The sequence below is a fragment of the Schistocerca gregaria genome, chromosome 11 (genome assembly GCF_023897955.1).
Source record: "Schistocerca gregaria isolate iqSchGreg1 chromosome 11, iqSchGreg1.2, whole genome shotgun sequence".
NCBI classification, from domain to species: Eukaryota; Metazoa; Arthropoda; class Insecta; order Orthoptera; family Acrididae; genus Schistocerca; species Schistocerca gregaria.
The window spans coordinates 149636963-149664225 of NC_064930.1; the positions used below are offsets into that span (position 1 = coordinate 149636963).

A 27263-nucleotide genomic window follows, 5' to 3' on the forward strand; every position below is an offset into this window, starting at 1 on the left:
ACTTTCAGAGGAAGTGATTGTTGATGTCCGTCAGCTGTTATTTATCTTGTAAACCTGCAGTGAGTTAGCGTAGTTCCGAACACGTAGTAGGCCTCTAGTAACTTTGGTGTCCTACACTGCAAAAACCAAACCGAGTGAAAAATTACTGATGTTGTCAACAATGCACCAAGATAAAGGCACTGTTGAGGAGAGAAGAATAAAACCGAGACAAATGCATATTATAATTCCACTGAAGGTGGAACTGATACCATTGATCAAATGGTCGATCGTGACAAAGGAGCACGATCGACCTGATATTTTCTATCTGTCAATTGGTGGAAAAAAGTTGGGAGTATAACAAAAGGGTGGTAATGGTTTTTATAGACATAGAAAAGGCATATGACTCAGTTGACAGAGAAAGATTCTGGGAAGAACTGAAGAAGATAGATATAGAAGATGGATACATTAATGTTATAAAGACAACGTACAGAGGCCACAATTCTAGAATTAGAACACCATTGGGGAACTCTGAATGCTTGAAATAAGACAAGGACTTAAGCTACGAAGTATTCTATCTCCTGCACTTTTTAATGTTGTGATGGAGGGAATGAATATGGCAGTTAAAGATATAGTAAAAGAAAAAGACAAAAATATGATTTCTGCAGATGATATGGTAATATAGGGTGAGAAAGAGGTAGATGTACAGTTACAGCTTGATGCGTGGAAGGAAATAATGAAAAGGTATGGATTAAAAATAAATAAAGATAAGAGTGAAGTAATGGTATTTGGATGAGAGAAAGGAATCAACGGAAATATCTTGAATGGAGAACCCCTAAAAGTGGTAGAAAGTTTCACTTATTTAGGGAGTGAAATATCTAAGGATGGAAGAATAACTAACGAAATTAATAGGAGGTCTACCAAAGAATAAAACATCTGATTTGGAATAATGAAGTTTCAGAAAGAGCGAAAGTCCTTATGTATAAGAATTATTTATTACATCCCTATTGTCACCTATGGTGGAGAAACATGGACAATGACAGAAAGGGACTGGAGCAGACTGCAAGCAGGGGAAATGAAATTTCTCAGAGCAGTTAAGGGAAAAACAAGAATGGACAGAGTAAGGAACGTAGAGATTAGAAAGGACCTGAAACAAGAAGGTATGAGAGAAGAAATTGAAAGAAAGAGATTAAGATGGTAGGGGCATGTTAAGAGGATGCATGGGCAGAGACTCCCAAAAATTATGGAAGAACTAAAGATGGATGGGAAAAGACCCAGAGGGCGCCCAAGAACACGGTGGAAAATCGGAGTGAGAATATCTGTTGAAAGGAGAGGTGTGACCTGGCAGCAAGTGAAGAAAAGTGGTTTGAGGACCGAGCCAAATGGAGAGGAGTCGGCAGCACCCAGACTCGGCAGTGGCTGCAGCGGGGTTCTGATTATATATATATATATATATATATATATAGAGAGAGAGAGAGAGAGAGAGAGAGAGATCAAATGGTGCATATGTACACCTGCAAGAGGGGAACAAACAGATGACCTCTGTCTGTATTCTACTCTCATCGACATTTGTGCTGTCAATGCAAACACCATATTCGTCCAGCAACATCCGAGATGGAATGAAAAGAAACAAAACAAACGGAAACTTTATCCACTTCAAGGTGAGATGGAACTAGTAAAATTGCAGGTAGAAGAAAGAAGTGCCAATGCAAGAGGGTTATCTAACCAAATTTTTTAATCAATAGAGAGTATTCTACAAAAGAAAATCAAAGAAGTGACAAGAGAAGCACACCAGCCTCCTGCAAGGAAAGGTCGGTGCCATATTTGTGGCAGAGAAGCTAAAACAAAGAAGAACAAGTACAACAATCTACGTAAACGAAAACAGTATTGTGGGCAGTGTCATAAACATGTGTGCAACAGACAATCAGAAAAAATTGTTAAGTGTGTCTCTTGCCTTGAAGTTGAGGACTCTGTAGTCTATTGTATATGAACACATCTGTATTTTGTACTATGTGAATTTTTTATTCACTCAATCCGATATTTATAACAATTAACAACATTTATAAACCGATGCTTTAGTTAAGATACATAAACCAATTTGGAAGTTTTAATTTTTCCGTCAGTAAACTTATTTAACATCTGCGGGCTCGCCGAACCCTCCCCTTAGGCATCCAAGTTAGAAAAAAAGGATTGAGTGTCCTAGGGTTAAACAATCCTAGCACTCCAAGATCACCGTAATGTAAGTCTAAAGGAAAGATGAAATCGCAAAAGTCTAAGGTTGTTGGGATAGCTAGCACTGAAACGAACTACGATTTTTATTTAATTGCATAATTTTGATTGGGGGACGTACATGGCCGAATTTCTGGCATATTTTATTCTGGCGAATTTCACCAACAAAAAAGTTTGTCAATGCACGTTCTTCACAAAGTTAACGAAATCTCAAAATCACTGGTAGCAACAATATTACTACGAGACATAACACAGGTAGAGTATGTCAACGCATCAATAAGTTTAGTTATGTAGTCTCGTAGCGAGTAGCAGAGCCAGAGCGTATATTTGATAGTTCTGCTGCGTGATTGCGTCATGTTGCGAGTGTCTCACGAGTTTTTTAGTGTTTTATGCGCTCTACTAGTATGTGTGGGACAATTCAAAATTTGAATTCGAAGACACAAGGAAAATCTGAAAATCGAAATACGTAAAGAAAGTTGCTTAAGAAGCATCTTCCATAATGATTGATTACAAAAGACAGTCGCCGAAGTGGCGTCCATTTGAAAAAGTTGCACCCGACTCGTGAGTAGAATAAAATGCACAGAATTTTTTTTTACTTAAAATGTTTTCGCCAAACTAGTCCGCTAACCGTTTTCTTTTCCTACTATCGCACGGAGCGCGGTCTGTCTGTTTATTGTGGATAGGCACAAGTTTATCCGTGACCTTCCGCTTTGTGAAGGTAGAGCTCCGACAATCTTGCGGTGTATTGGCCGCGATAGGCCTCGGGACTCAAATGTCCGGCCAGCTAAGGGCGCCGGTTTTGGCCCGCTGGCCGTAGTTTGGAGACCCCTGACGTAGAGCACCAATAGTGGTCTGCAATTGAGTTATTTACATTTGGATTTGCTTTAAGATCGAAAATGAGTAATGAACCCGGGATCTTCTGCTTACACGGCAGACGCTCTATCCATTTTTTTTTTAATAATCTCATTTTGTTCGTTTTAGGTCGTCGCATCTGCTCGGGGCGGACGCAGCAAGACACCCGTTCCAGTTCGTTGTTGATCCATTAGCTCAGTTTTTTTTTTTATTATTAAATAGGGCTGCTAACCCTGCTACCGTGCCGGCTCCACCTGCTCCACCCAGGGCACAGAGGATAGCGCGACTGCAGGGACTCACTCGCGCTAGCCTCACGCGAGACCCACGCTCTCACCTCGTATGTACACACTACATTCGTACTGTACCACCCCGACACACTCACTGCTCGTGGAACACACAAGAGTCCGAAAGAACAGACACCATATCCATATAAGCATAAATTTATCAGTATCCAACGCAGAAAAACAACGCTGTGCTAGCAGACGGTATTTCCCGTTGTAAGAAAAAAAAATGGTTCAAATGGCTCTGACAAGGGAACGTCCCCATCACACACTCCTCACATTTAGTTATAAGCCGGCACAGTGGATAGGCCTTGAAAACTGAAGACAGCAAGAAGATGTGTGGAACTATGAGAAAAATAAGCAAAATATACAAACTGAGCTTGTGTGTGTGTGTGTGTGTGTGTGTGTGTGTGTGTGTGTGTGTGTGTGTGTGACGAGGCGGCGGCCCCTCTCCTGACAAGGAACCTCCCCATCGCACCCCCCTCATATTTAGTTATAAGCTGGCACAGTCGATAGGCCTTGATAAACTCATGAGCAATATATACAAACTGAGTAGTCCATGCGCAAGATAAGCAATATTAAGGATAGTGTGAGCTCTGGACCGCCGTGGTCCCGTGTTTAGCGTGAGCAGCTGCAGAACGAGAGGTCCTTGGTTCAACTCTTCATTCGAGTGAAAATTTTTACTTTATTTTCGCAAAGTTATGATCTGTTCGTTCGTTCATTGACGTCTCTGTTCACTGTAATAAGTTTAGTGTCTGTGCTTTGGCGAACGCACCGCAAAACCGTGCGATTAGTACACGAAACGACGTGCTTCTCCAATGGGAACCGGAAACATTTGATCGCAAGGTCATAGGTCAACCGATTCCTCCACAGGAAAACAAGTCTGATATATTCTACACGACACTGGTGACGGCGTGTGCGTCACATGAGAGGAATATGTTGTCGACCCACGTAGCTTGTACACTTGGCGAATGGTAAAAAGATCCTCCCACCTTGCACGATTTAGGTTTTCTTGTGGATGTGATAATCACTCCCAAAAAAGGTGAAAACATAAGAGTTTGTCACATAAACTGCAACAAATGAATGCAAGTTTCACAGTTTTCCCTGTGCTCTGTCAAAACATGTTTTTAACGTTTTCAAATTTTTCTTTGCGTAGACCGTCAAATCCTGCATATTTCCAAGCAAATCTGAACACGTCCTGGAGTTTTGGAGAGCGAAGTTGATTATGTGTGAGTGGCTGAACTTTGGTAATTGTCTGAAATAAAAAATTAAAATTTTCACTCGAAGTGAGACATGAACCAAGGACCGCTCGTTTCGCAGCTGCTCACACTGCCCACGGGACCACGGCGCTCCTAAGCTCACATTGACCTTTATGTAGCTTATCTTGCGCATGGATTATTCAGTTTGTATATATTGCTTATTTTTTTCATAGTTCCACACAACTTCTTCCTGTTTTCTCGATTGATCTGTGCTCAGTTTTTTCAAGGCCTATGCACTGTGCCAACTTATAACTAAATCTGAGGAGGGTGCAATGTGGAGGTTCCCATGTGAGGACTATGGGAATTAACATCTGAGGTGATCAGTCCCCTAGAACTTAGAACTAATTAAACCTCACTAACGTAAGGACGTCACACGCACCCATGCCCGAGGTAGGATTCGAACCTGTGACCGTAGCGGTTGCTCGGCTCCAGACTGTAGCGCCTAGAACCGGACGGCCACTCCGGCCGGCCCGATGTAAGAGAAATCGAGCAATATCACGCCAAGTAAAAATCAACATATTCTTAACGAACTGTTTTTAATCTTAAAGCAAATAAAAATGTAAATAACATAATTACACGTCACTGATGAAGCGTTACCTCGATGAAACGTAACGCGTCTGGTGAGGAAAAAAAACAGCATTTTTTGTAGTTGCAACGCAGGGCAAAAACAGCCTGAAGAATTCCCTATACGTTATTTTTCTTAATGTTACCTTCCAGTAACTGGTATTTTTCGATATGATTTGTCAGAGCTTTGAAATCACATTTTACGGACTCCGACCTGCGTCGCTTCGCACTCAACCTAGGACTGGAAAAACCGGGCCGGTTGAAGACTGTTCCCTGTGTTTTTCCGTATTTGTTTGGTTTCTGTTACAATAAGTTTTTTATTTTCTGCTATTAACCGGTTACGGAACCGGAAAATCCATTAGCCGTAGCGACAGTGTTACAATTTTGGGTTTTTAAATAAACTTTTCAAAAATGAGTAGTGTTTATTTGTAAATTTTGAGTAATGGAATGGGCAGTATCTTGAAAGGAGGACATAAGGTGAACATCGACAAAAGTAAAACGATGTTAACGGAATGTAGACGAATTAAATCAGGTGATGCTGAGGGAATTAGATTAGGAAATGAGACACTTAAAAGTAGTAAAGCAGTTTTGCTATTTCGAAAGCAAAATAACTGATGATGGTCGAAGTAGAGAGGATATAAAATGAAGACTGGCAATGGCAAGGAAAGTGTTTCTGAAGAAGAGACATTTGTTAACTTCGAATATAGATTTAAGTGTCAGGAAGTCATTACTGAAAGTACTTTTAGTGTCGCCATGTATGGAAGTGAAACATGGACGATAAACAGTGTGGACAAGAAGAGAATAGAAGCTTTCGAAATGTGGTGCTATAGAAGAATGCTGAAGGTTAGTTGGGTAGATTACATAACTAATGAGGAGGTACTGAACAGAATTAGGGAGAAGAGGAGTTGGGGGCACAACTTGACCAGAAGAAGGGATCGGTTGGTAGGACATGTTCTGAGGCATCAAGGGATCACCAATTTAGTACTGGAGGGCAGCGTGGAGGGTAAAAATCGTAGAGGGAGACCAAGAGACGAATACAGTAAGCAGATTCAGAAGGATGTAGGCTGCAGTAGGTACTGGGAGATGAAGAAGCTTGCACAGGACAGAGTAGCATGGAGAGCTGCATCAAACCAGTCTCAGGACTAAATACGACAACAACAAGTTGTGAATTCGTTAACCGCGATAAATCGTAGTTACCGGAAAATCGCAGTTTATCCCACAGCTACTGGCGATGCCGTGTTGGCTGTGGCACCTGGTTGTGGAGTGTCGTGGATGGTGGGGAGGGCAGAAGGGTCTGGCGGGAACATATCCCGAGGGAAGCGCACGCCTCCGGTGTGTCTCCCAGGGCTCTATTCACTTGGCAGCTTCAGACCCCAGCCCTGGGGTGATCAGTTGGCGGAGAGCGCCAGGGAACAGGCGAGGCAGCCCGCGAACGAACGGGTGCCAAGGAACGGTTCACCTAGATGAACGAAGGGACCGGGGAACGAATTCCGAGGAACGATCTGTTCACTAGTTCACTGGTCCACTTCGGTCGCGGCGCTCACTTGGGCAGTTCTCGTTCGAGCCTCGGTCGCGTGCTCGCCTCAGCCTCAGTCTGGGCCTCCCTCGTTCTTCGCACGGCCGCCTGCCTCACTTCCACTGCCGACTGCTCCTCTATAGTTAGTTCAGCATCCAGTTGCTCGTCTCGTTCACTGCGCTCGCCCATTTTACGTGTGTTCCAAACTGTGCTTGCACTCTGCTCTGGCTATTCACCCTCCACGACCGGCAATCAAAAAGTGTTTTATAGTTACGTAAATTACGCTGTGTGTAATAGGTACGTCTTTTCAGGTAAGAAAAGTGCATATCATCTCACTTCATTATATCGATGAACAGCAGAAGACATACTTATAACAAGGCAAGTTTTTTTTTCATTCATATATTTTTTGATTTCATCGACTTGATTTAGCAACAAACTTTCAATAATTTGCTCAATTTTTAGTGTAAGAAAATTCATATAAAACGATTTTCGCGTATCTTCAATATACGAAACATTGCATTTAGGAAGGATGTAATTATTTGGTTGTTTCCAATTTGATTTCCCTGCTAGTTAGATTTCTTTGAAAAAAAATCGTATTTACTTATTATCTCAAAAACATTTGTTCAGAAGGAGCTTTCAAACCAAAAACTTTATTACTGCGAACTTAATTATTATTATTATTGCTGCATTAACTTTAATAATGCAACAGAATAACTAAATTTTTACTAAGCGTGTGACGCAAGTATGAGAAGACGACATTTTATTTTATGCTTCCATGAAGTCTGTACTTCGCCTACGAACGTTAAGTATATATAGGGTGTAAACGATTATTGTTGAAACGTAGCATAGCTATGTAGTGGAAGTCGAAACGAAGAATTTTCTAGAAGACACTTGTGGTCTATTAAGTTCGTTTACAAGACTACACGAGCTATAGGCCATGCGCGTCGCGTGAGATTTTCATGTCCTCTTCTCCAGCTCCCTACACATCGTCATCGGTTGTTTCGCAATTGTTGCTTGCATTAGCTTGTTATTTCTTCACTGCCTAATTATTACGTGTTTGTCTGTTTGTTGTGTCTGCTCGTAACGGGCAACACATCGTCCGTAATTGGCGAGCAGTCTGAACTCGGGGCCGGTTTTCCCTGCGCCACCCTATATTATTTCCCTGCGATCAGCGACATAAGGCTACGGTTGGCTAAACGAGAGGTTCTGCAGAATCACAGAAAGTAGTTCTGCAAGTGTGTAAGCATTCTGCACTGAATAAAAACTCTGTACTGCAGGGGGGAGGCAAGTGCCCCTTCTCGGTGCCCTCCATCCTTCAGTCACCTACACTACCAGTTTTCAGTTTTTCATAAGAACCATATACCAAGCACAAGTCAGCGGTGAACGAGGAAAAATGAACGGTTCCCAAAAAAGAACGATCAGCAGTCAACTAGGTCCCAAGGATGGACGGGTCTGCCAGTGTCTGGTGAGGCCATTTGCAGCCCTACGGCGTGTCGTCCAGGAGACACACGGAGCCGTATGTAGATCTTTTTTTTTAATTTTTAAGTCATATCCTACTCGGATAAGGAACGCAAATGAGGAAACACTTCTTGGCGTAAAATTCATTTCAAAACTAGACTCCACAGATCAAAGTACTCTGAAATTTTGCTATGTCGTGACTTTAAGATGGATTTTCTTTTTATTCGTATCTGCAATATTGTTATGTAGCATTTCCAATCACGTTTACAGCACTGCAAAAAGTTAGGGATACACTGCGACAATTGCGGTCTTCTCGCCCCAACTGGAAACCGGTCCAGTGGTGATTGTTGACTCACAAGTGAGACAGAGGCAAGAAGAGGGGGAGACGTGTTAGCACGTCACATTTTATGTGCCATCCTACGGCGGGCGGGTACACTCACTTCCCACTGAAACAGGGCAAATAAACAAAGCCAACGCGTCACTGCACCTTACAGCATTCTGTTATTACAGTATTATTATGGTGTTACTGCAGTGACGGTTAACAGAAACTGGCGGTTTATAGAGCGACGGGTAATCGGTGATCGAAAAAGCGTTCTGTTTGACGAGAGGCACATTTGTAAAATTCTGCTAAAGCTGTCAATATATCTGAAAGAGAATATTCAACTTAAAACTACTGACCAAAATATGCCCGCTTCGTCAGCTTAAATATTACTTACAATTCCGTCTTCATTGGAAAAATGTTTATTCAGGTGGCAGGTTTCGGTTGCTCTAGAACCATCTTCAGACCTGCAATTTCGGTTACAGCGGGAACCCGTCCACACTCAGCAACCTCGACATGCTGCGTGAATGTGATGCAGCGTGTCAAGGTTACTGAGTGTGGACGGGTTCCCGCTGTAACCGAAATTGCAGGTCTGAAGATGGTTCTAGAGCAACCGAAACCTGCCATCTGAATAAACATTTTCCCAATGAAGACGTGATAACATTGTATAAAAAGTGATTGCGGTAACCCTGCAGACATTATGTCTGTTATTCCAAAATCGTGAGCTTTAAATGAATATTTACGTATGTTCGTAGCATTAAGAGATCTTAGTAAAAGGAACAGGACGTCAGAGACCGCACCAGCAGCGTCGGCATTTCGTAAGGCACACAGAAGTTTTTGTTTGAAAGTATTTGTATGAACAGTAGCCATGTATGGAACTGAAACATGGACGATAAATAGTTAGGACAAGAAGAGAATAGAAGCTTTCGAAATGTGGTGCTACAGAAGAATGCTGAAGCTTAGATGGGTAGATCACATAACTAATGAGGAGGTATTGAATAGAATTGGGGAGAAGAGGAGTTTGTGGCACAACTTGACTAGAAGAAGGGATCGGTTGGTAGGACATGTTCTGAGGCATCAAGGGATCACCAATTTAGTATTGGAGGGCAGCGTGGAGGGTAAAAATGGTTGAGGGAGACCAAGAGATGGATACACTAAGCACGTTCAGAAGGATGTAGGTTGCGGTAGGTACCGTGAGATAAAGTTTGCACAGGATAGGGTAGCACGGAGAGCTGCATCAAACCAGTCTCTGGACTGAAGACCGCAACATCAACAACAAAGTGGAATTATCTCGTATAAACGACCGCATATTCATAAATTACTCGCCTCGCACAAAAAGGTAAATACGCTCTTCTACGTTGACTCAACTGATAGTGTTTCAGCACAGTGCACTCGCATTTGGGAGGACGACTGTCCAATCCCGCGTCCGGCCATCCTGATTTGCGTTTCCCGTCGTTTCCCTGAATCGCTGCAGGCAAATGCCGGGATGGTTCCTCTGAAGGGCACGGCCGTGTTCCTCCCCCACCCTCCCCTATGCGACGGGACCGATGACGTCGCCGTTTGGTCCCCTCCCCCCCCCCCCCCCCCAAAAAAAAAAACCAACCAACAATCAGCTGACAGAATGTTCTGATCTTGAGAAGACAGTTGTCTGTTTTATTTGCTAATAAGATTCTAAAGCCAAGCTCGCACGAATATTTAAAACAACGGGCTTCGACTGACTTTGGCGTCATCTACAAGTGTCAGAACACGCCTTCCATAGTGAGAAGATTTTTTTAAGGCCAGAAGATGACAGCAAAGTCTCGACACGTTGAAATGTTCATCGGATGTTGGCTTCAGAATCTTTTTGGCAAGTTCACTCGACTGCTGCCTCTAAGTCTGTGACAGCCCTCTTTGTGTGACGGCGGGAATGGCTGCCGAGGAAAGCGCTCTACCTAAACGTGAGGGTTATGTCTGCAGAGGTCAGCGCGACGCACGAAGAGAAGCAGTGCAGCTGACAGCGGTGAGGCTGTCTGCCGGTGTACGCAGGGAAGCCGCGTGAGCAGAAAAGTGTGGTGAAATGTAGGAAACGGAGCGTATTTACTGTATAACGACACAGCGGCACAAGTACCCGTGGAAGCATTGTCACGCACGTAACGTGTTGGGCTGCTAATTTATCCACATGTGTGATGCTGTTGCATGTCGAGAAGTTCTAACAATGGAAAATTGTACTAAAATGCAGCAGGATCTGCAGCGAATTGACGCACGGTGCAGGGAATGGCAACTTAATCTCAATGTAGACAAGTGTAATGTGATGCGAAAACATAGAAAGATCCCTTATCATTCAGCTACAATATAGCAGGTGAGCAACTGGAAGCAGTTAATTCCATAACTTATCTGGGAGTACGCATTAGGAGTGGTTTAAAACGGAGTGACCGTATGAAGTTGATCGACGGTAAAGCAGATGCCACACTGAGATTCATTGGAAGAATCCTAAGGAAATGCAATCGGAAAACAAAGGAAGTAGGTTACAGTGCGCTTGTTCGCCCACTGCTGGAATACTGCTCAGCAGTGTGGGATCCGTACCAGATAGGGTCGATAGAAGAGAGAGAGAAGGTCCAACGGAGAGCAGCGCGCTTCGTTACAGGATCGTTTAGTAATCGCGAAAGCGTTACGGAGATGATAGACAAACTCCAGTGGAAGATTGCAGGAGAGATGCTCAGTAGCTCGATACGGGCTTTTGTCGAAGTTTCGAGAACATACCTTCACCGAGGAGTCGAGCAAGTACATTGCTCCCTGCTACGTATATCTCGCGAAGAGATATTGAGGATAAAATCAGAGATATTAGAGTCCACACAGAGGCATACCGACAAACTTTCTTTCCACGAACAATACGAGACTGGAATAGAAGGGAGAACCGATAGAGGTATTCAAAGTACCCTCAGCCACACGGCGTCAGGTGGCTTGCGGAGTATGGATGTAGATGTAGATTACTGGCAGGCCAAGTGGTACGCCGTGGACTGGACCCCTGTACCTGAGGCAACTCGGCAAGCGGGCAGGTTTTTCCGCTCAGGTTTATTCGTACGCAGGGACGGGATTCAGGGCTTTCTCCTCCCGTCCTCTACGTCCTCGTCATCGTGACGTCTGCTATGGGGCTGAATTCAGAGCGCTGCCGCCGCCTCCTACAGTACGACATCCACTTCAAGTGCCCCCTAGCCGTCTCGGTTAATACTTATGTGCACGTTCTTTTGTTCTCTTGCCTGCTTAAAGGTAAACACCCGACTGGGAACAAGCGGCAGCTATGTTTTGTCGCACACGGCAACAGCGTCATTCAAAATGCGGCCGATGACAAACGTCGTTGTGGCGGAGAGCTCGAGGTGTTAAGGAATTTGTGGGTGCCTAAACTAGAAGTACGTCCTTCGATTAAAGAAAGCTACACACACATGCGGCAGGTTAGCTGCATTTCCTCACGTAATTACCTCTCGAAGCGTGCGAAAGGAGCCATTTGACGTGGAATGAGCACATTTACTTATATATATATATATATTAGCGTGTGTTTCGCATTTGTATTATACAAGCGAGAAAAAAGGACGGCATAATAGGGGCGCTTGTAAGTAAATGTCCTCGTATCAAAGATTCCATGACTTACCAAACGGAAAAGCGCTGGTAGACACACAGCAGAGAATAAATTGTGCCTGTCTACCGGCGCTTTCCCGTTTGGTAAGTCATGGAATCTTTGTTTTTAGTATATTTATCCCATGTGGAATGTTTCTCTCTTATATAATGGTATTTCATTAGTGATGGTCGGAATTCAGGGATATGAAAATATGCAATCCAAAGAGCTTGCAGTAGAAGAGATTTGTTTCACAGTATCAAAGATCAATAATTGCTAATAGCTCTTAAGCTACGCGTTTCAGACCTCATATATATATATATATATAAAAGACATCCGGCCTGCCGTAGTGGCCGGGCTGTTCTAGGCGCTACAGTCTGGAACTGCGCGACTGCTACGGTGGCAGGTTCGAATCCTGCCTCGGGCATGGATGTGTGAGATGTCCTTAGGTTAGTTAGGTTTAAGTAGTTCTAAGTTCTAGGGGACTGATGACCTCAGATGTTACGTCCCATAGTGCTCAGAGCCATTTGAACCATTTTTTTCCTCCGAGACTTAATCCGCAGGAAGCGGTCACCCACTGCAGTAGCATCCCTCGGGCGGACTGAGCGAGGCACGTCACCGACAGTTCCTGTCTCTCTGTATCTCCTCCGTGTCCGAACAACATCGCTCTGGTTCCCTCCGAGACGCCTGGACACTTCCCTTGTTGAGAGCCCTTCCTGGCACGAAGTAACAATCCGGACGCGACCGAACCTCGGTATTGACCGTCTAGGCACGGTTGAACTCCAGACAACACGGGCCGTGTACCTCCTTCATGGGGGAATGAATGGAACTCATCTGCTGTCGGACCCCCTCCGTCTAACAGGCGCTGCACATGCACGGTTGTTTACGTGTCTGGGCGGGTTTAGTGACATCTCTGAACAGTCAAAGGGACTGTGTGTGTGATACAACAGCCACAGTCAACACCTCTGTTCAGGAGTTCTGGGAACGGGAGTGATGCAACACTTCCTCTGATGTGTTTATGTCCGTGAAAAATGACCCCGGAAGTTTTAATTAATGAATGGTCCCGTCTGTTTTGAGTCGACGGCGCTTCGTAAATTTTAGGGGAAGTTTTCTCAAAAACGAGGGATTCTGTCCGAGTCTTTCATTTTACGCTGGACACAAACGAGCTGTCAAATATGTACTGAACTGCTCGCCTCATTTCGGAGGCAGTTTACGCAGAGTGCGTCGTATTTATTGACCTTGAGGGTCAACTGCCAGAAGGAATAATTAAATCTAGAAGTGTAATGTGTGCACTTTGAGCCATTTAAGGGAATAGGGTAGGCAATAATTTTAATTTTTTTTTTTAAACCTCGATACATGTTGTAAGTAGGCTGTTTAGGTTTTTATGTTGGAAACGCCACGTAGCGCTGTGGTGAGCCGCCAGCAGTGATCGACGTGGGGGGAGAGATGGCGGAGTTTTGAGAACGGACGATCTGGACGTGTGTCCATCAGAAACAGTGATTCGTGAAAGGCATAGGTTATTGTTAGTCAGGGCCATTCGTTTGTAGGGATTTTTCGAAGTCAGATTTCGTTGGGCTACAAATATTGTGTGTCATCTTAAGCACAGTCATGTATAATTTTTCTAAGGGGACGTTTCAATGTGTGCGTTTATTATGCACTTAGGATCTTCCACGCCATAAATGTTACCGCGAGATTGATCAATGGAACACGTAGCTAACTAAGTATCCTCCTGGAGCTTTTCTCGACCCTCTGCTGGTATTCCAGCATTTCGCCACCGCACTGTGTCGTAACCACCTCCCTCCAGATGACAGCACCGTTCGCCAACGCCGTCACCCAGCCTCCGATGTTACCCAGCAAATCGCTCGTGTACACTGTCAACAGTGACGGCCCTACAAAACTCTCTCGGGACGCTGCTGCTGGGATTCCTTTCCACCTACCGATTACGTCCCAGTGATAACGTCATCTCTGAGAGGTGCTCACGAAACGAGTTCGTGAAGAATGAAAGAGATACCGCAGCACGCGTGATACAGCAACAGATGAAGGTGGGGGGGGGGGGGGGGGGGCAGATGCCCCTGGTGAGAATTCATTCAGTTTACGAATATAAAAAATACCTGTAACTTTATGGCTCAGTTATGTATGATTTAAAATACCTGTAAAATTACCACTAAAATAACCGCAAAATATCGATAAAATGCAAAAATGATATAAAACAAATGTAAACAGAATTACAGGATTAACTAGAGCAATGAAAAACTTTGAAGGAGAATCGAACCAAAATTAAAAAATAATGAGAAATTTAAAAATTGTGTGTTTTTCCGTAAGAAATCTTGTTCGTTGAAGATGTGCAAAATTGTTATATATCCGTCTTACAATTATTGAGTACAAGGTATCTTTATTTTTATTTCTACACCCACACATGGTAGAAATTAACAACAGCAAATGAGGCAACAATGAGATAATCAAATGAACCAGCAGTTTATTCTTAACTTTTACAAACGCATTCCTGAGCAACATTTAAGCGTTTTTTTTTCTGAAGGCACGCCCATTGTTTGTTCTTCACATATTATAAGAGTGAGTTGTGTCGTAAACGGACGTTAAACACAAACTTAAAAAAAAAAGATATCTTCCTTGAAAAATAATCTACGATACAGTATCTATATAACGAAAAATACAAAATTAAATATAGATATCTATAGCCGGAATATTCGAGGTTTTAGTAAGTGTAAATAATGCTTATCTGATAAGGAAAGACCGTTTACATGTTAAACTCTGGGCATTACTAATAAGCTATTATAAAATAAAGCGAATCTGCCGATCGACAAACTACTGCATGTGTACGTGGTCCCATTAAGAATGGTGCCCATGGTGAGACTTCCATCTCGAAAACGTTGACTTACAGGGTACATACCTCTTCGTAGACCTCAACTGGCGACACAATACAGTTGCACAACAAAACACACTCGGCAAAATTTTGTTCTTTCCAATTTCAAATAACGGTTAACAGTTGTCAGACGCTGATTTAAATTATCGTATCGTATTATGTTCCTTTTCGTTTGCTCGAGAAGTGTCCCAGGGTACTGAGTGGTCACTCATATCGCTACTTGTCTGTAGAAGTGCGCAGTATTCGTCATTGGAACTACTGTCAACGAACGTGATCTAGCAGGCTGTGGCGTGAGCTACCTTCATTTCCGGAACGTTCTAGATCAGTCTTGCAGTGTCCTAATAGGAACATAGCGCATAAATATTTCCACGTCCATCGCAAGAAACAATTATTAGTGGTAAGAAAACAATTTACTGGCAGAATACGGTTCACGATTTTTACCCTCCACGCTGCCCTCCAATACTAAATTCGTGATCCCTCGATGCCTCAAAACATGTCCTACCAACCGGTCCCTTCTTGTAGTAAAGTTGTGCCACAAACTCCTGTTCTCCCCAATTCTATTCAATATCTCTTCATTAGTTATGTGATCTACCCATTTCATCTTCAACATTCTTCTGTAGCACCACATTTTGAAGGTTCTATTCTCGTCTTGTCCATACTATTTACCGTCCATGTTTCGCTTCCATACATGGCTACGCTCCATACAAATACTTTCAGAAACGACTTCCTGACACTTAAATTAATACTCGATGTTAACAAATTTCTCTTCTCCAGAAACACTTTCCTTGCCATTGCCAGTCTACATTTTATATCTTCTGTACTTCGACCATCGTCAGTTATTTTGCTCCACAACTAGCAAAACTCCTTTACTACTTTTAAGTGTCTCATTACCTAGTCTAATACCCGCAGCATCACCCGACCTAATTCGACTACATTCCATTATCCTCGTTTTGCTTTTGTTGATGTTCATCTTACACCCTCGTTTCAAGACACTGTCCATTCCGTTCAACTGCTCTTCCAAGTCCTTTGCTGTTTCCGACAGAATCACATTGCCATCGGCGAACATCAAAGTTTTTATTTCTTCTCCGTGGATTTTAATAGCTACTCCGAATTTTTTCTTTTGTTTCCTTCACTGTTTGCGCAGCATACAGATTGAATAACATCGGGGAGAGGCTACAACCCTGTCTACTCCCTTCCGAACCCCTGCTGCCCTTTCTTGTCCCTCGACTCTTATAACTGCCATCTGGTTTCTGTACAAATCGTGAATAACCTTTCGCTCCCTGTATTTTACCCCTGTGAAAATTGTTTGCTCCTACTGAGACAAAAACCTGCGAGCGCCCCTGAACAGGTGTGTTGTTCTGAGATTCCGCGTAGCGCCATAGCGACCGGCGCCGATGTTTTCCGCACGGGCTGTAAGCGCCAGGGTCAGGGCGTCTGTCTGCAACACGGCTAGTAGCACGTCGGCGCCAGCTGTCGGCGAGACCTGGAAACAGCCCGTCCTGTCCTGTCGCCTCTCCCGTCTTCTGTTTTCCTGTCGTTCCTCTCCCCCCCCCCCCCCTCTCCTCCTCCAACGCCACATCGCACCAACCTTCCTTCCCCCTTATTCGTGGCGGCCAACACACCGGACCGGTCCTGAGTGGGTAGAGTCGGCACTGCACCGGCGCCTCACACCTAACAGCACCGCAGACTACTGCCTGGTCTGCTCTGCTCTGTCGTAACGGGAAACGGCAGAGAAGCGACAACAGCCGAGCAGCTGCCGGCGAACGCAACAGCGCGGCCGGCGTTCTCCACGGACAACAAAATACAAATAGAGACAATTGTGACGGATACAGGGGTTGTGGCCTGACTGGGTTCCGTAAGGCCGGTATTACGCTGCCAAATTTCTTTGTCAAAGATTTCATCAAATATTCATCTACGTCTTCATCTATATGATTACTCTAGAACTCACATTTAAGTGCTTGGCAGAGGGTTCATCGAACCACAATCATACTATCTCCCTACCATTCCACTCCCGAACAGCGCGCGGGAGAAACGAACACCTAAACCTTTCTGTTCGAGCTCTGATTTCTCTTATTCTATTTTGATGATCATTCCAACCTATGTAGGTTGGGCTCGACAAAATATTTTCGCATTCGGAAGAGAAAGTTGGTGATTGAAATTTGGTAAATAGACCTCGCCGCGACGAAAAACGTCTTTGCTTTAATGACTTCCTTCCAAACTCGCGTATCATATCTGCCACACTCTCTCCCCTATTACGTGATAATACAAAACGAGCTGCACCCTTTCGATGTCATCCGTCAATCCCGCCTGGTAAGGATCCCACACCGCGCAGCACAGGACGAACGAGTGTAGTGTAAGCTGTCTCTTTAGTGGACATGTCGCATCTTCCAAGTGTCCTGCCAATGAAACGCAACCTTTGGCTCGCCTTCCCCACAATATTATCTATGTGGTCTTTCCAACTGTAGTTGTTCGTAATTTGAACACCCAGGTACTTAGTTGAATTGACAGCCTCGAGAATTGTACCATTTATCGAGTAATCGAATTCTAACGGATTTCTTCTGGAACTCGTGTGGATCACCTCACACTTTTCGTTATTTAGCGTCAACTGCCACCTGCCACGCCGTACAGCAATCTTTTCTAAATCGCTTTGCAACTGATACTGGTCTTCGGATGACCTTACTAGACGGTAAATTACAGCATCATTTGCGAACAACCTAAGAGAACTGCTCAGATTGTCACCCAGGTCATTTATATAGATCAGGAACAGCAGAGGTCCCAGGACGCATCCCTGGGGAACACCTGGTATCACTTCAGTTTACTCGACGATTTGCCGTCTATTACTACGAACTGCGACCTTCCTGACAGGAAATCACGAATCCAGTCGCACAACTGCTTGATTAGAAGTCGCTTGTGAGGAACGGTGTCAAAAGCTTTCCGGAAATCTAGAAATACGGAATCAACTTGAGATCCCCTGTCGATAGCGGCCATTACTTCATGCGAATAAAGAGCTAGCTGCGTTGCACAAGAACGATGTTCTCTGAAACTGCTGATTACGTATCAATAGATCGTTCCCTTCGAGGTGATTCATAATGTTTGAATACAGTATATGCTCCAACACCCTACTGCAAACCGACGTCAATGATATAGGTCTGTAGTTCGATGGATTACTCCTACTACCTTTCTTAAACACTGGAGCGACCTGCGCAATTTTCCAATCTGTAGGTATAGATCTATCCGTGAGCGAGCGGTTGTATGTGATTGCTATGTAGGGAGCTATTGTATCAGGGTAATCTGAAAGGAACCTAATCAGTATGCAATCTGGATCTGAAGATTTGCCCATATCAAGCGATTTGAGTTGCTTCGCAACTCCTAAGGTATCTACTTCTAAGAACTCATGCTAGCATTCCGTCAAAGATCTTTGACGTAGCGCTAGAAGGGGTATTACACTGCCATCATACTTTTCGTCAAAGTTCAATATGCCTGACAACAACTTGTTATTAACCGAAGCAGTTGCGTGTACCACAATTGCATTGTGTGCACATGCGAAAGAGAAACTGGGGGGGGGGGGGGGGGTGGGGGGGTAGTTGTTGGAACACAACAATTGTGTTTACCGGCAATGTTTATAAAAACAGTACGGACGACAGAATGCTGTAGCGATGGTAGCGCCCCATGCGGTAACATGTCACACTGCAGTGAACAGAAGACAAGCGACTTCTCTGATCAAATCTACAGCGAGGCCCTAGATTTGATCAAATATTGGACGACATTTGACAAAGTTCCCTATTACAGCATCAAATATCTTTGACGAAGATATTGGACAAAGATATTTGACAAAGAAATTTGATAGTGTAATACCGTCCCAACATCCAGAAGCAAAAAAATAAAGGCAAAGTGGACCTGCTTAAGAAAAGCAGACCGCCATCCTAAGAAAGTATCCACTACTTCTGAACTATGTAAGTGTACGTCAGGGTTCAAATGGAGACAACAGTATCTGAGGGAACTGAGAAATTTATACGAAACTAGCAAACCCGGCAACTGGATATACATGCCCGGTCTCTGTGTCCGCCTCGTCTTCCCTCCTTCCCTCTACCTACTTGCCCATCCCCTCTTTCTCCCTCTCTACGTCCATTTCATTCCCCAACACTCTGACCATCTACCTTCCACCTCTCTCTGGCCTCACGCATCCTTTATTTTTTTTTTTTTTTGTAAGTTAGTGTCCTGTAGAACTATTGGGATCATAAGCGGATAAGCCATATATACAGCTTTTCTGTCTTTTTTTTTGCGAAAATAGACCGAGAGGAACAAAACGAAATCACACATTGTTGTACACACAATTAAAAAAAGTATGATGAGGAAGAATATACAGCGTGCTCCATTGATAGTGACCGGACAAAATATCTCACGAAACAAGCATCAAACGAAAAAATTACAAAGAACGATACTCGTCTACCTTGAAGGGAGAAACCAGATGGCGCTATGGTTGGCTCGCTAGATGGCGCTGCCATACGTCAAACGGATATAAACTGCATTTTTAAAAAAATTGCAACCAACATTTTTTATTACATATTCGTGTACTACGTAAAGATATATCAATGTTTTACTTGCACCACTTTTTTCTCTTTGTGATAGATGGCGCTGTAATAGTCAAAAACATATGGTTCACCATTTTAGACGAACAGTTGGTAACAGGTAGGTTTTTAAATTAAAATGCAGAACGTAGGTACATTTGAACATTTTATTTCGGTTGTTCCAATGTGATACATGTACCTTTGTGACCTTATTTCTGAGAACGCATGCTGTTACAGTGTGATTACCTGTAAATACCACATTAATGCAATAAATGCTCAAAATAATGTACATCGACCTCAATGCATTTGGCAATATGTGTAACGACATTCCTCCCAATGGCAAGGAGTTCGCCTTCCACAATGTTCGCACATGCATTGACAATGCGCTGACGCATGTTGTCAGGCGTTGTCGGTGGATGACGATAGCAAATATCCTTCAACTTTCCCCACAGAAAGAAATTCGGGGACGTCAGATACGGTGAACGTGCGGGCCACGGTATGGTGCTTCGACGAGCAATCCACCTCTCACGAAATATGCTATCAATACCGCTTCAACCGCACGCGAGCTATGTGCCGGACATCCATCGTGTTGGAAGTACATCACCATTCTGTCATGCAGTGAAACATCTTGCAGTAACATCGGTAGAACATTACGTAGGAAATCAGCATACATTCCACCATTTAGATAGCCATCGGTAAAATGGGGGCCAATTACCCTTCCTCCCACAACGCCGCACCATACATTAACCCGCCAAGGTCGCTGACGTTCCACTTGTCGCAGCCGTCGTGGATTTTCCGCTTCCCAATAGTGCATATTATGCCGGTTTACGTTACCGCTGTTGGTGAATGACGCTTCGTCGCTAAATAGAACGCGTGCAAAAAATCTGTCATCGTCCCATAATTTCTCTTGTGTCCAGTGGCAGAACTGTACACGACGTTGAATGTCGTCGCTATGCAATTCTTGGTGCACAGAAATATGGTACGGGTGCAATCGATGTTGACGTAGCATTTTCAACATTCACGTTTTTGAGATTCCCGATTCTCGCGCAGTTTGTCTGCTACTGATGTGCGGATTAGCCGCGACAGCAGCTGAAACACCTACTTGGGCATCATCACTTGTTGCAGGTCGTGGTTGACGTTTCAAACACTTCCTGTTTCCTTAAATAACGTAACTATCCGGCGAACGGTCCGGACACTTGGATGATGTCGTCCAGGATACCGAGCAGCATACATAGCACACTCCCGTTGGGCATTTTACTCGCAATAGCCATACATCAACACGATATCGACCTTTTCCGCAATTGGTAGACGGTCCATTTTAACACGGGTAATGTACCACGAAGCAAATACCGTCCGCACTGGCGGAATGTTACGTGATACCACGTACTTACACGTTTGTGACTATTACAGTGCCATCTATTAGAAAGTGTAAAAAGTGGGGCAGCTAAAACATTCACTTTTCTTTTAGTTCTACACCAATAAGTAATAAAAATGGTGGTTTCTATTAAAAAAAAAAAACTCAGTTGATATCCGTTTGACCTATGGCAGCGCCATCTAGCGGGCCAACCATAGCGCCATCTGGTTTCCCCCTTCAAAGTAGACGGCTATCGTTCTTTCTAATTTTTTCGTTTGACGCTTATTTCGTGAGATATTTGGCCCCGACACGATCAGTGGAGCACCCTGTATATGGGAAAAACAATCTGGAGTGCGGGTAAGCTACTACAAACAGCATAGTGAACGCATTATTTTGGCCAAGATAGACACGAAGCCCACACCAACTACAGTAGTACAAGTTTATATGCCAACTAGCTCTGCAGATGACGAAGAAATTGATGAAATGTATGATGAGATAAAAGAAATTATTCAGATAGTGAAGGGAGGAAATGGGAGAGAAGGAAACATAGTAGGTGAATATGGATTGGGGGAGAGAAATGAAAGAGGAAGCCGCCTGGTAGAATTTTGCTCAGAGCACAACTTAATCATACCTAACACTTGGTTCAAGAATCATAAAAGAAGTTTGTATACATGGAAGAATTCTGTAGATACTGAAAGGTATCAGATAGATTTTATAATGGTGAGACAGAGATTTAGGAACCAGGTTTTAAATTGTAAGACATTTCCAGGGGCAGATGTGGACTCTGACCACAATCTATTGGTTATGAACTGCAGATTAAAACTGAAGAAACTGCAAAAATGTGGGAAATTAAGGACATGGGACCTGGATAAACTGAAAGAACCAGTGGTTGTACAGAGTTTCAAGGATAGCATAAGGGAACAATTGACAGGAATGGGGAAAGAAACACAGTTGAAGAAGAACGGGTCGCTCTGAGGAATGAAGTAGTGAAGGCAGCAGAGGATCAAGTAGGTAAAAAGACGAGGGCTGCTAGAAATCCTTGGGTAACTGAAGAAATATTGAATTTAATTGATGGAAGGAGAAAATATAAAAATGCAGTAAATGAAGCAGGCAAAAAGAAATACAAACATCTCAAAAATGAGATTGACATGAAAAGCAAAATGGCTAAGCAGGGATGGCTAGAGGACAAATGTAAGGATGTAGAAGCTCATCTCACTAGGGGTAAGATAGATACTGCCTACAGGAAAATTAAAGAGACCTTCGGGGAGAAGAGAACCACGTGTATGAATATCAAGAGCTCAGATGGCAACCCAGTTCTAAGCAAAGAATGGAAGGGAAGGGAAGGGAAGGCAGAAAGGTGGAAGGAGTATATAATAGGTTTATACAAGGGCGCTGTACTTGAGGACAATATTATGGATATGGAAGAGGACGTAGATGAAGACTAAATGGGAGGTACGATACTGCGTGAAGAGTTTGACAGAGCACTGAAAGACCTGAGTCGAAACAAGGCCCCGGAGTCGACAACATTCCATTGGAACTACTGACGGCCTTGGGAGAGCCAGTCCTGACAAAACTCTACCATCTGGTGAGCAAGATGTATGAGACAGGCGAAGTACCCTCAGACTTCAAGAAGAATATAGTAATTCAAATCCCAAAGAAAGCAGGTGTTGACAGATGTGAAAATTACCGAACTATCAGTGTAAAAAGTCACAGCTGCAAAATACTAACTCGAATTCTTTACAGACGAATGGAAAAACTGGTGGATGCGGACATCGGGGAGGATCAGTTTGGATTCCGTAGAAATGTTGGAACACGTGAGGCAATACTGACCTTACGACTTATCCTTGAAGAAAGATTAAGAAAAGGCAAACCTACATTCCTAGCATTTGTAGACTTAGAGAAAGCTTTTGACAACGCTGACTGGAATACTCTCTTTCAAATATTGAAGGTGGCAGGGGTAAAATACAGGGAGCGAAAGGCTATTTACAAGTTGTACAGAAACCAGATGGCAGTCATAAGAGTCATGAAAGGGAAGCAGTGGTTGAGAAAGGAGTGAGACAGGGTTGTAGCCCCTCCCCGATGTTATTCAACCTGTATATTGAGCAAGCAGTAAAGGAAACAAAAGAAAAATTTGTTGTAGGTATTAAAATTCATGGAGAAGAAATAAAAACTCCGAGGTTCGCTGATGACATTGTAATTCTGTCTGAGACAGCAAAGGACTTGGAAGAGCAGTTGAACAGAATGGACAGTGTCTTGAAAGGAGGATATAAGATGAACATCAACGAAAGCAAAACGAGGATAATGGAATGTAGTCAAATTAAATCGGGTGATGCTGAGGGAATTAGGTTAGGAAATGAGGCACTTAAAGTAGTAAAGGAGTTTTGCTATTTAGGAAGTAAAATAACTGATGATGGTCGAAGTAGAGAGGATATAAAATTGTAGACTGGCAATGGCAAGGCAAGCGTTTCTGAGGAAGAGAAATTTGTTAACATCGAATATAGATTTATGTATCAGGAAGTTGTTTCTGAAAGTATTTGTATGGAGTGTAGCCCTGTATGGAAGTGAAACATGGACGATAAATAGTTTGGACAAGAAGAGAATAGAAGCTTTCGAAATGTGGTGCTACAGAAGAATGTCGAAGATAAGGTGGATAGACCACGTAACTAATGAGGAGGTATTGAATAGGATTGGGGAGAAGAGAAGTTTGTGGCACAACTTGACTAGAAGAAGGGACCGGTTGGTAGGACATGTTCTGAGGCATCAAGGGATCACAAATTTAGCATTGGAGGACAGCGTGGAGGGTAAAAATCGTACAGGGAGGCCAAGAGATGAATACACTAAGCAGGCTCAGAAGGATGTAGGTTGCAGTAGGTACTGGGAGATGAAGAAGGTTGCACAGGATAGAGTAGCATGGAGAGCTGCATCAAACCAGTCTCAGGACTGAAGACTACAACAACATTTATTGATACATTAAAGAAAAACTGCGTGTGGCTTATGCCCATCTGAATGTTCGTTAGAGTATCGTGTAGCAACCTGAAGTAAATTGTTCAACAACTTTTCGAGATTTTTGCGAACAACGCTGCTCCTTTATATAGCATTTATATACTTATATACCACACACAGTTTTAAAAATTATATAGGCTATGTCCGTACACACTTTTATTAGAGTACATTGTAAATACTGGAAGTAGCTCAATGTAATATGTTTGGAGATTTTTGGTAATAACCTCAAAAAGAACAACTTCTTTTCATTAATAACTGTAAATTTTACGTACATCATTGTTTACCGCATATACGTCAAAAATGTATCCCCTGTGTCTATCCGAAGTTTATTAAGAGTATCGTGCAAAAATCTGATGAATGGTGGTCAAGAACTTTTCGAGTTTTTGGTAGCAACGTTAAACTACGACTTGTCCCTACATGCTTAATTCACAGCTGCCACAACCAAACTGTGTCTCGAAATCTGGCAGATATTCCTTGACGAAAGAAGACGAACGAAATATCCCAGACCTGGAAACTAGAGCAGCTCAAGTCATGAGTCACTTAGGGTTGGATTTTCCAGGTGGGGAGAAGCAGCTTAAATGTGTCGATAAAGGCGGGGTCCCCGGTCCACACTGTATACCAGTTACGCCCCGAACGTGGCAATCGCTCTACGAAATACCCGTACCCCGAAGACTGGAAACTTGCGAGAAGCGAATTAGAGGTAATGATGTCGCTGGCGGCGATTTGCAGCAGGACTTTGGGACACGCACTGCATTCGAATGTTGTGAAGTAAGTCCAAGTACCTGTTGACACACTCAGTCGTCACTGATTGGGAAAATATCGTTCGTGTGCAACACAACCAGCTCTCTGTTCTCACGAAATAACGAATCCTATCCGGGGCATATCTGAAGCTGAGGCCGGGTGACTAGAGTCCAATTCTTTTATCTCGGCGGTTCGCGCATGCGCGCCAACACGCGGGAGATTGCTGCGTTGCCAGTTGTACGCGCCAAGAGAAGCAGCGCCATAGTATAGTGTAGTATAGTATACTACGAAGACTTACGTTCAGGGGGGAGCGCGCAGTTCACGAAGTGAAGCCACCACGGCCGCATTAACCCTTTCGCTGCTACAGAGACGTGCTCCCCGCTTTTTGTCCTCACTGCACTGCTCGCCTGTGCAGACACGCGGTGTTCCGACTGCTTTGGCACAATTTATCATTCGATTTCACAAAAAGTATTTGGCCCAAAAATTTGATTTTCACACATCATCTTGACTGATAACTTCCCCTGATAAATGACTTAATTTTGTTTAGATGTTCAACGTACTTATTGTGCAGCATTAGATGTAGTAAACCATTGCACGAAACAACAACGGACAGCAAATACTTGCCAAAACATAGATCAGTCGACGAAAACGTTGAAGATGATTGTGCCAAAGCAGCGAAGCAGACAATCGAGTAGCTCGGCAACGTACGACCCGCAATTCTGCTCTAAATGATACTTTTAATATTGTCGCAAAAGAATGTATCTCGATATGGATAGTAAAACTGCGACGGCGGTAGAGAACATACACAAACAAAACATACCATGAATATTGCCATGTGTGCCTTTTCATAGTTTTTTAATTGCTGTGAAAAGAAATATTCGAGGACAGAATCAGAAAAATCGAAAATTTATTATTATGATTAGAATGAGGAGACAAAGCACGAGAAATTTCAAAAAATTACATTGAAACGAATAAAATTCATGAAGTGAGACACTTCGATATTCTTTTTAAATAAAGAAAATATCAAGATCCGATGAAGGTTCGAACTCACAACCTTTTACTTAGCATTGAAACACCTTAACCGTTACACTAAGACAGATCGCTGTTCCTCAGAACTCATGGCGCAGTCTAAAATATCACGCAAAATACCGACAAACACCGTTGGTATGACTCTGAATTACCCACGTTTCGTCGAGGTACAACAGGAAATAAACAATTACTGCTGTTCTTTATTGCGAAAAAGCAGTTCGTGAGAATGATACAAAGACCTTTCCTTGCTATCGCCTGCATTGGCAGGCTTATTGCTTGTTTGGTTTAACTAAGTAATAGAATATGAAGCAATTGGTATAAAGGATGCTTTCTCGAAACGTATTTGTATAGAAAGTCTGCTATCAACACTTTGCTTTTGTTCAGTTACTTTATTTACGGCTGGACGTTTCTAAAACTGAAGACACTCGTCCGTGCTCTGCACTGCAGTGGAGCTCTGGCAACGCCGTCCTCTGTTCATTGGCCGACTGTTTTGTGACGTCAGATGCGCAGAACGAACTTGTACTCGGCCGGCGTCGCAAATGACGCGCAGTATAGTTGGCTTCGGACAGAGGGTCCAATGCCCGGGTTCCGCGGTGAGTCAGCTGGGTTTTATGCAACCCCCAACGCTTTCAAAGCACACGCGCAACATTTTCAATTCCCCCGCTCTCGACGTGTGAAGTGTTAGACCTGCAGAAGAAAATGAACAGGCCGTTTTTGTAGGAATTCTGAAGTGCTTAAATGTTGCACTGGGAAACATTTTGTCTAGACGCTCGGGGCCAGCAGTAAGAACTAGCTAAATGTGTACTGAAGAAGAAAGTGTGGAGGAAAAACTGCAGGAAACGGAGGGGTGGGAATACCGAGCTAAAAAGTCGAGGCGCGAAAGCTTCGCCCTGTGGCTTGTCGACAGAACAGAAGAGCAAAACTGGGTGGTCAGAGTACGGTCGCAGGTTGGACGATTATACTTGGTGTTACTCACCAAAACGGCACCCTGCACAGAACTGTCGAGATGAGATGAAATCAGACACTTACCTGCAAAAGACAGAGAAGGCCACGTTTTATATACACGAACACACAATGTCACCATGTTTCACTAAACATAAGAAGAGAGAGGGAGTCATGAACCTGTTCTGTGTTTGTCTATTCTATGTGTGTAAGTCACTACACACCTTCAGAAACTGAACACAGAAGCGTTATCTCCGGCTTATGTGGCAATGCTGGTATGGTACAGTATGCAGTTCTGGGGAAATACAACTTTTTCTAACAATTATTCAAAATTTAAAACGAGCAGTAAGGCAAACTATCGGGACTCAGACATTAAGGCTGGACGAGGATTTTCACATTGTGACGCTTCGGATTTACGAGCACAGTGCTGGCAACAGTACGAGGGGCATTTGAAAATTCCGTGCATAAATAAAAACTACTTACGTGTTTGGGGTAAACCTATTTCATTATAAGAGTTCAGGGACATGAAAGGGAAGCAGTGGTTAGGAAAGGAGTGAGACAGGGTTGTAGCCTCTCCCCCAATGCTATTCATTCTGTATATTGAGCAAGCAGGAAAGGAAACAAAAGAAAACTTCGGAGTAGGTATTAAAATCCATGGAGAAGAAGTAAAAACTTTCAGGTTCGCCGATGACATCGTAATTC

General features: G+C 43.4%; 1 protein-coding gene across 3 annotated transcripts in view; it reads right to left on the minus strand.

Moving 5' to 3' along the window:
- Window positions 1-27263, minus strand: part of LOC126295474 (amyloid beta A4 precursor protein-binding family B member 1-interacting protein) — a 498949-nt gene that overhangs the window by 212654 nt on the left and 259032 nt on the right. The gene's annotated exons all lie outside the window — the stretch shown is intronic.